Source organism: Toxorhynchites rutilus, chromosome 3 (assembly GCF_029784135.1).
Source record: "Toxorhynchites rutilus septentrionalis strain SRP chromosome 3, ASM2978413v1, whole genome shotgun sequence".
Classification (NCBI taxonomy): domain Eukaryota; kingdom Metazoa; phylum Arthropoda; class Insecta; order Diptera; family Culicidae; genus Toxorhynchites; species Toxorhynchites rutilus.
In genome coordinates this window covers 14703274-14714192 of record NC_073746.1, presented here as the reverse complement: position 1 = coordinate 14714192, position 10919 = coordinate 14703274, and the positions used below count along the sequence as shown (strand labels likewise).

Sequence of the window (10919 nt, the reverse complement as noted above, 5' to 3'; positions counted from 1 at the left end):
AGCTGAAAAAAAAAGGTGGCTACGTCACGACGGCGCACGTGATGATCTCCGCGGAGAAATACAAATTCACCGTGTGAGTCATTTTTGCGAAATTATTGAAAGTTGTTGGTTCACCGAACCAAAGTTGTCGCGCAAAAAAAAAGTAGTTTATCTTATCGGTGTCCTCCGCACGTTGGCTGTCGTCACGAGAGTGAGCCATTGTTCGCCTCCTCCTACTCACCGCGGAGGATCGGTGCTTGCACCATGGACTGGCCCAATAATGGACACCACGATATGGCTAATCACTGTATACATGAATGATGATGCGAATGTACAGTGATTATGCGAGATTAGATATCCACGTAATCAAGGCCATGGATATTTCTGGAGTATTAGATTTGCAAGCTAAAATAACGCTTCGCTACCATTGAACTTGAGCAAGGATAAGTCAGCAATGGTGGAACTAAAATGTTAAGAGCGTTTACTTTGTATGTAACAATTTTCAATATTTTACTGAATACGTTAAAAGTGGAGAGGATCACAGTAGGGATTTTTTATCAGTTTCGTCAGAGTGAGTTTGATTTCAAATTTAAAGAAAAAACACAGGAAACTTGTGAAAAATATAAAATGTTTTGGGCTCTTATTTTTTAAAGATTATTTCATGTAAATGTTGACCATGAAATTTTTTGGTTATTCATACATAGACTGACCAAACGTACTGTTTTAAACGGGACTGTATCGGTTTTTCGATTCTTTTTGACTGCCATGTCTTTTTATCAACTTTTGTACCGTATTTTGAGCATAAAGAAAAAGATAGTTTTTCTTTGTCATTATTCTCAATAACACAGTGAGGAAAAAATCAACTATTATTCTACCATGAGTTCTATCTTTGGATTTTCATGGTTTGAGTTTGAATCCTTTTCACTATAATGGAAAGCGATACATCATTTCAATTTTGCTATTTTTTAGAATCGAGCTATCAGAAGACTAAATAGTGTACCAGTCACCATGTTTTACCAATGCATTGCTACTAATCAACGGCGTAGTGAGGGTAGACAGCGCCCCCGGCAAACTATGCAAATGGCGCCCCAAAAAGTACCACATTTTTCGGTTTTTTTCACTAGTTTTGGGATTGTGATATTTTGTGAAAACTACTCACTTATACCACTGTTCACTTTAAGCAGTTTATTCGTACTTAGAATTCTAGAAATATCATTACCAGCTTTGATTATTCTCTGGTCAAATATTTGCATTGCGTGTTTTAGCTGAAAGCAAAATGATCCACAATTGCAGTTTTTCCATTCAATTGCAAACAGGCTGCCAAATAGTAATCTGTCAAAGGAGAGCGATGTTTTGTTTCGATTGTATTCATAGTGGAAAAAATTGTTTTCGGGTATAAATATATACGAAAAAAGCAACAAAAATGCAACACATTTCCTCGCAAACTAAATTTCAACAAGTACAGTAAATACATTTTTGAAATTGAAATACTTTCAAAATCAAGAGATTTTAAAAATATATCGCTATTAAAATTAAAGATCCCATTTTCAATTAATTCTTTTAAATTTCATTGATATTTCTTCTATGTTGATTACATCATTGAATGGAAATGAGATGAATTATATTATGCGGTCTATTTTTTAAATATCTTCAAATCTTCTGTCGAATTTATTTCGTAACGAAGAAATTTAATTTGCATAACGATCGTATTCATATGTGTTAATCTGCTGATTAAGTCGCAATATTTTCGAATTGCTTCAAATTTCGTCTTCTAAATTATGCTTTTAAGAGTATTCTCAGTTTTTTTCTTGATGTTTCAAATTTGATTTATTTTGCTTCGCTTAGATGACAACGAAAAACAATATTATGCATTATTTATTGAGGATATGATTCCTTGGCAGTTACCATTAATTCTTTTTTGAAAAAACAGGAAGTGGGTTATATCTGTGGTATAACCGCAAGGGTGACGTAGGACTATCGTTGATTTAGTGATCATTTGTTTTTAGTTGCATCTGAATCAATTCTGAATGAATGAATAAATGAATATTTGGGGGACTTCGAAAACGAGAGCGTTACGTTGGAGGCACAATATTCAGCAAAAGAAGCTATCACACGAAAGTTATATAATACATAAAACATTGCTTGTATTGTGATATGATTTGTATTCCATTTCCAATAGACAAAATATCTGTTGCATCAAATCTACATACAGTTGTGTTCAAAATAATAGCAGCACCTGATGCTATTTCTTAATATTATTACTATTCAACTAATCATATGAATATATAAAGGTGTCATCACCCGTTCAAAACCCATATTGTTTATAGCAATACAATTTCGTCCAGTGTATATATCATTTGATACTTCCGGCTGAGTCCATTTCGCGTTGTTCAAAATAATAGCAGCGAAAAACGATTTCAAACAAAGTTTGTTTCCATTCCGAGTTTCATACAATTTTTGCTATTTTGTTAGTCGGTAAGTATATAAAAACTAAGATATGTGCAAGAAAATATGTTTGTTTTGTTTGTATTGCAGAAAATGGGTCGCGGAAAACATTGCTCTGCAGCGCAATTTTATCAAAACGTTGATAAATCAAGGCAAAACTTACAGACAAGTACAGCAAACAGTGGGGTGCTCGGCAGAAGTGATAAGCAATGCTTTGAAATGGAAAAACAAGTTGGAAACTCGTGGCCGGAAACGTTGCACTTCTGAAAGAATTGATCGAAGAATCATCAAGATGCTGACTGATCCAACTTTGTCTTCTAATAACATCAAAGATGAACTAGACTTAACTTTGAGCACTGTTACAGTCAGACGACGATTGACGGAAGCCAAACTATACGCACGAAGTTCTCGGAAAGTACCATTGTTGACAAAACGTCATATTTCGAATCACCTCAATGTTGCTAAAATGCATATCGATTGGCCGAAAGAAAAATGGCGTAATGGCGGATAAGTCCAAAATAGTTTTGTTCGGGTCCAAAGGTCGTCGTCAGTATGTGAGACGTCCACGCAATACGGAATATCAACCGCAGTACACGATTAAGACAGTAAAGCACGGCGGAGCAAAAATTATGATATGGGGAAGTTTTTCGTACAACGGTGTCGGGCCAGTTTATCGCATACCAGGCATCATGGATCAACATGATACTCAGATACTCAGTGAGGTTATGTTACCTTATGCTGAGGAGGAAATGCCACTAAAATGGGTGATGCAGCAGGACAACGATCCTAAACACACGAGCAAACGTGCTAAGGCGTGGTTTAAGGAGAAGAATATTGAGGTTATGGAGTGGCCAGCGCAGTCTCCAGACTTAAACCCTATTGAAAATTTGTGGGGAGATGTCAAATACGCTGTTTCTGAAGCCATACCAAAATTTTTTGAAGAATTATGGTCTGTAATTCGTGATTCGTGGGCTGCAATACCTGATTCTCGCTGCCAAGCACTTGTGGACTCTATGCCGAAACGGTGTGCTGCTGTTATTAAGAATAAGGGCTACGCTACAAAGTACTAAGGTGGATAATCATGTTACAGAACAACTTCGAAATCTTTCATCATTTCAATCATGTTTTCCTACTGTTAACTGAAGTTCTGCTATTTTTTTGAACACAAACTTTTCTGAACAAATGATTATTTTATTAAATAATAAAATGAAATCTTGCAACCAATACCATACACTTGTTCTATTGAAACTCTGTTCAAAATACACTATGAAAAAAATTCGGAGCAAAGCGCTAATTACAAATTATTATCTTATTTCAGATTTTCAATCAGCACTGCTATTATTTTGAACACAACTGTAATTTTTGCGTTCGCTCATCCTTTCTCACAACACCCCTTTTCTCGTTTGAGAAATTGTTGAGTAAACATCGTTTGCCAGTGCGCGTAGAGCGGGAATTCCTTCTTAAGACCTCAAATAAATTGACGAAATACGTGGTCTTACGTTGATCGCACTTGGTTGAAAAATCACAAAACCAAATGTATTTGGTCGCAGTGTTATATGATTAGAAAACATTAAAATAAACTCTTTCGCTTGAATGTTTTTTCCAATTCCCAGGGGAACTGGCAGATTATTTTTCAGCAACGATAACATCTTTCCAGAATCTTCTCGACGCTGAATGGCAACCAAACAAAAATAGTTCCGCGCGTGTATGTGTGTGTGTGGCGGCTGCTCCGATGTCTCCGATGTTTTTCGAAGCTGATACTCTCTTAGTCGCCTTCTATTCTCCTCCTGATGGATCGGCTTTCCTGCGCTCCCTCACAGTTTCAAACAAACTGAATGCGTTTCAGATCGAAACCGTTTGTGGCATCACTCTCCTCCTGATGGATTCCCTTCTGACCTAAGGTGCACAAACACACTCTTGGTGACACCGTTCATCAGCGCTTTAATGATAAACGAAGTTAGCTTCACCACAACAGCGACAACATGCTCCAATCGCTGTTCAGTAATAACTGAGTGGATTTCCGAGTGACGCTCGCTCATATACCGATTGGTGATTTCAATAGCCTGTTTTGAAAGCAATTTTAAGACTATTGAAACAAGTTTTTGGATGAAAAAGTAACAAGTATATAACGCGTAGACATTTTATCTTTCGAATGAAGTGTTCATCATACCATTTCGTTCGGTTGTTTGGGAGCTATTAACGCTCAAAATCTCGGTCTACGGCGTAATGCTTTCGTTTTCGAAACTTTGATTTTACACCCGGTATAGAAATTAAAGACGTAGTCCTACGTCAAAAAACTTGGCACCTCGGGGTGTAATAATAATGAAAATATTTGATTCTCAATTCTATTGCCCTGAAATTTGCGTTTCTTCAAACTGATTTCTATACGTAGTTAACTATTTTAACTAACTATATTGACTGTTTTGAGTGTTAAATTCCTCACATCATCGGATTTCAATATTTTTGCGCACAGTATTTGCTGGTGAATACAATGGTAATTGATAAAATTTGGAATATTATCAGCAATGATTCATACATCCATTATGATTTCCAACCGTGCAGTAGCTCCATCAGTCGTAATCGATACCAATATTTTTTTTTTGGAAATCATGTTTTAGCGATGAAGGACTTGAACGAGTCATATATATATTTCGACATGTCGTTTGTCCCTTCATTGATAATTTTTTTTTTAAATACTTCTTTTTTAGACATATCCTGCAAACACATCCTCATTCCTCAACTGTGCGGTATCAGTTCATTTGTCGAGTTGTATTTGTAGCTTCTGTTCTACTTATAATTGTATTTCTTGACAGCAACTTTTTTTTAATCAAAGCAATTATTTCAGATAATTCTCCTGATGCAACAAAACTCCTTTCACCGTATTCAAAAGGCTTCTTATGCTTTAATAAAAATTTTAAAGCCTGCTGCTCGGGATTACTCAGGGTCGTTACAAGCTGCTTCTAAACACACTCACACAGAACCTCGCAACCCACAATTTCCCAGCACACGGTGCTTGCTATCTGATTCTTTGATTTTCTGCGAGTAGGAGGAAAAGTCGGTCGCCTATCCAACTGGTCTTTAGTTCCTTGCTGGACTATACTGACTGTCCCTGGTACAGAGTGTTTTTCTGCCGTGTCTTTTCCGGTCTCCTGGCGTCCTCGACTATAGAAAATAAAGAAAAGGCCCTCTGGTCGGACCTGACCAGCTGACGTTAACCACCGTGGCGTCCTCATCTAATTCAATTTCCCATTTACCTTTTCTTTTGAAATTTAATGTGTCAACGATGTTCACAATTAAACACAACGTGAACTTTTAACGAAACCTAATAAACAAACAACACTTAACATTACTCAAAATACACATATTTAAATCAAAAACCTTCACTATACACGACGCGCACTTCTACTTCCGGAGACGGTCCCTAATAGAAAGAAAGACCACATAAAACGGACAAAAAGGAACATTGCCGACAGACCGAGCACAATTATGCCCTATCCCTTTGTGCGACGGGACCTTTCATTTACTCAAACCAGTCAGCGTTTGCTGGTTGCCAGCAAGGCGCCTAGAAGTATATCCTAAGGTGGGCCAACTTGCTAAAACCACTCTTCAGCCATATTGGAAGTCTACTGTGTTTTGTTTGTAAACAAAACACAATACGCTAGTGCCGAAGCTCGCTCGTGATCAGTCTGTCTCTTTCACGCCACAAGCAAATAATTCCCCTTCTGCTTTCTTCCGTACTGTTTTCATATACCGCTCCCCTAACCAACTTAGTGACGAAACGGCCTCACCTAGTACCATAGACCCGTCTTGGTGGCCAGTTTTGTTGTCAGCGTTGTCAGCGGTTTTGATTTATTTCCGTGATGGCAGAGTCATCGCTTAAGGCAATGATGAACGGATGTTACAAATTTCATTAACTTCAAATGATGTAATTTGTTTTCGACTTCGAATTCAGAATTCTGCTTCGAAATTCTGCAAAACATTCATTTGGAGCCAACGATACTTTTTTTATTTTAATATTTTTTTGGGAACGACTCCTCTTGTACATGACGGATTTTAGTAGCGTGTAAATATCAGACAGGTGGTAGATTAGAAAAAACTACGATTTGGCCATTCCGGGCTATAGCTTCTTCTCGCTGTTCCAACTGTTTGCACAGTATGCGTTCTTATAATGCAGCATAAGGGGAGAACCCGGTCTGGAAGGTCGGAATTTTTTTTTTGTATTTTTGGAAAACTTATGCTTCCCAATGTTGTCCTAAGAGAATTTTTTCGATATTTGAGTTCGTTGAAAAGTTACAGCCAAAAGTATGAGATCACCTCAAGGAATATAGTATTGCTGTATAGATTTTTAATCTTGAAACCATCCCAGCAAACATCAAATCGCATAACAAGCGTATATATAACATCATATGCCCTAATATAATGCGCCTAACTGGCATATGCATGCAAAAGTGGAGGCCATATACATACATGGCAAATGGTTACCGAATTTGTTTGGATGAATATGCAACTTTAACCGGCTATAATAGCGACTTTTGCCATACTCATATACGATTTATTTCAGACATAGAAAAAAAAATGGCGCAAAATATTTTCGTGAAATGTTTATTATAGCCTCACGATCCGCCATTTTTATATATGAGTTTTTATGTTTGTAGAAATAATAATTGTTTGATTGGCTTGTGTTGGGAGTGGAATATGAATGTTTAAAATGACACAGATTGATGTTTGGTGAAAACTGCTCCGATATGGGTTCGAACTCCGGTCGTCTGGATTATCATCCACCAGCTATCTCGCGCGGCTATCTGCAATTTAATTCAACAGCGGTTAAAACTTTCGAGTGCATCAGCATTTCATTGACATTTCAATATGATGTAATATGTCCTTTATTAGGATCTTATATGATTTACTGTTTCATGATTTTCTTCAGCATGCAACACGATTTACTACAGTACTGAATCGATTTAAATTATACGCTTATACGACACACAAACTGCATCAGCGTAATATACGCATATGATGCGGATTAAATATATTTTACGACAATGTACATCATAAAATTGATGTTTATTATACCGATATGCGACTTAATTTGATAATGGTATATAAAATCGAGTTTTTACATTTTATGCGATTTCAAATATACACGATACATACTTTGATTGATGTTATATGCGATTATGATTTATTCGGAAGACTTGTAAGACTTGGCACGTGCAAAATTATACGATTTAATGTTTGCTGGGATGTTTTTGCAACTGGTGGTATCGATATTCCAAGATCTACTGGACCGATTTGGCTGATTTATTTTCAGCATGTAAAAATGGATTATCTAAAGCGTTACATAGTCGTTTTTTGATATCTCATTTTTTAGATTTTTTATTAGCTTTCAAATACCGATTTTTAATGAAAATAACTCATTTTTAACAAACATGGCCGCCATTTTGGTATTTTTTCGGATTTTTAAAAACCCCTGTATGACGCTTTAGGTATTGTTCTAAAGTTTCAAATTATTTATTGGAACTCGTTCTGCGGCACCCCGTTGCTTCAGAATCGACATCAGCAACAAGGTACCAATTTACAGACAGCATCTACGCATCCAGCCGTCAACAGTGTAATAATCATCATTCGTGCATTTAAAAAATGGAAAATACATCTTCAAATATACATTAAACAATAACCAAAATATCCGAATACTTCCCTTTATTCCTAACACCCGAAAAAATATCACGAAAACTCATTATTTTTCGACCTTCCAGACAGGAACCAGCCCTTAAGCAATAAGTGTAATACTTATGAGACATACAACTGTACTAGCGTTGTACTTCGAAATTGTATGTCTGTCACCATGTACAGCGCTAGAACCATGCAAGCAACTCAGTACAATCGCTGTACCTGAACCGACCTGTTTTACCGCTGTACATAGCTACAGTTGTACTGTGCGCAGCGCCATAGACAGTTAGTGGTGGGTAGCATGAACAAATCGAATCAAAACACTTGGCAAACATTCTTTCCACCGACTTTATCTTGAGTTAATAACTCAGAGTGGAAATTTGCTTGTTGTGTTTGATAGTTTAGACGCTAAATGAAAACCTTCTTCATTGAAATATGTGGTGAAAATTGGAAAAATTCTGATTGTCAGTTTGACATACGGTACAATGTACAACCAAAGTATGTCTGTCGTGGTACGATAGTACCTGTACAACGCTGTACTCTTACAACGCAAGTACAGCTGTTTGTCTGTCCCTGGTATAAAACAACGCATAGCATGGAGGGGCGCGCGTAGCGAAAAATTAAAAGAGTATTGGTGTAATGTGATATAGGGTGTTTCAGTTTTGCGAAATCAAAGAAAGGTTATTGGTTTCATGTACAGACAGAAGCAACTACTCATGATGTTTTTTTATTCAATTGAAAGATAAAACATAACACGATGAAAAAAAATAAAATTGAAAATTCTTGGATTTTGACGCCCCAAAAGGTCGGGCGCCCCCGGCAAATGCCGAGTTTGCCGGCCGCACACCACGCTACTGCTACTAATAGTTCCGTGCTCTTTCCGATTTACCTAATTTCCCTTTTCTGATTTCCCTAATTCTTTTCAGATACCTTCAGAAATCATCAAAAAGATGGCGATTAGAGTCAGTGGACTCCGATGACTACATTGCGACGTTTAGTTTTTAGCCAAACACGAATAAAAAATCATTGAAAAAGCCAAGGGAAAATTTTGTTTTTTTTAAACGGTTTTATTCAGCTTGCCCTGTAATTTGTATGTTTGTTTGTAATATGTTTGTCTGTAGCGCTTTTGACGTAGGACTACGTCTTTCATTTCTATACCGGGGTGTAAAATCAAAGTTTCGAAAACGAAAGCGTTACGCCGGAGACCGAGATTTTGAGTGTTAATAGCTCCTAAACAACTGAACGAAATGGTATGATATACACTTCATTCGAAAGATAAAATGTCTACGCGTTCTATACTTGTTACTTTCTGATCCAAAAACTTGTTTCAATAGTCTTAAATTTGCTTTCAAAATAGGCTATTGAAATCACCAATCGGTATATAAGCGAGCGCCGCTCGGAAATCCACTCAGTTCTAATTGAACAGCGATTGGAGCATGTTGTCGCTGTTGTGGTGAAGCTCTTCATTTATCATGAAAGCGCGGATGATCGGTGTCACCAAGAGCCTGTTTGTGCACCTTAGGCCAGAAGGGAATCCATCAGGAGGAGAGTGATGCTACAAACGGTTCCCCGGGAAGATCTCGAAGCAGCCACTACACACACACATACACGCACGGAATTCTTGCCGTTTGGATCGAGAAAGATCCGGAAAATAATCTGCCAGTTCCTCTAGGAATTTAAAAATACATTCATGTGAAAGAGTTTATTTGAATGTTTTCTATCCATGTAACACTGTGACCAAATATGTTTCAATCAAGTGCTATTAACAGATGGTTATCGAGTTAGCATTAACCACTGGTGGACTTCCAGTATCGAGGAAAATGTGGAAATATCTAATCGTTAATGAAAATAATCTGCCAGTTCCTCTGGGAATTTAAAATTACATTCATATGAAAGAGTTTATTTTAATGTTTTCTATCCATGTAACACTGTGACCAAATACATTAGGTTTTGTGATTTTTCAATCAATCGCAATCAACAGGATAGCTTCTGAAGATTATTCTCGAAAACACGGCGTTCGAAAACACCTTGTGAGTATTCTTCAAGCATCGTCCATGCTTCGTGCCCATAGAGAACAACAGGTCGAATTAGGAATTTGTACATGGTACACTTCGAACGGGGCCGGATTTTGTTGGACCTCAAGGGTTTGTAGAGCTCATAGTAGGTACGTCTTCCATTAATTATGCGTCTTCGAATTTCACGGCTGATGTTGTTGTCAGTTGTTATCAACGAGCCAAGGTAGACAAATTCCTCTACCACTTCGCTCGTCGCCGTCAATCACAAAACTACTACCACGAACTACCAAAACTCTGTTACGATTAGTGTGGAGGTGATCTAGCGTAGTGATAACACTCATACCTCTTACGCTGAAGGTCACAAGTTCAATTCTCACTCACATTCTTCCAAAAAATGGAAGTAAAAAAAAGTTACGATCAGTCCCTCCTGCTAGCATTTATTTAGTCTTAGACGCATTGATACCAATCAGTCTGAATCAGTCTTGTCAGCTTTCGGGGAAAGACGTGTTCGTCCATGATCCTTCATAGCTGTCGTCGGTCGATTGTATCATATGCTGCCTTGAAGTCAACGAAGATGTGGTGCGTTGGGACCTGATACTCTCGGCACTTTTGGAGGATCTGCCGCAATGTAAAGATCTGGTCCACCGTTGAGCATGAATCCGGCCTGATAACTTCCCACAAATCTACTCACTATTGACGATAGACGGCCAAAGAGGGTCTAAGACCGAATTTTGTTGGCACCATTCAGGATTGTGATGACACGATAGTTCTCACAATCCAGTTTGTCAACTGTTTTATAAATGGGGCAGA

At 37.6% G+C, this 10919-nt stretch overlaps 1 long non-coding RNA gene across 1 annotated transcript; it reads right to left on the bottom strand.

Moving 5' to 3' along the window:
* Nucleotides 1-1138: 1138 nt before the first annotated feature.
* On the bottom strand, nucleotides 1139-5937 carry LOC129775552 (uncharacterized). Its single transcript, XR_008742979.1, has 3 exons — nucleotides 5803-5937; nucleotides 5679-5746; nucleotides 1139-5621 (listed from the first exon to the last, which is right to left on the bottom strand). It is a non-coding gene; the product is annotated as an uncharacterized LOC129775552 (long non-coding RNA).
* Nucleotides 5938-10919: the final 4982 nt, after the last annotated feature.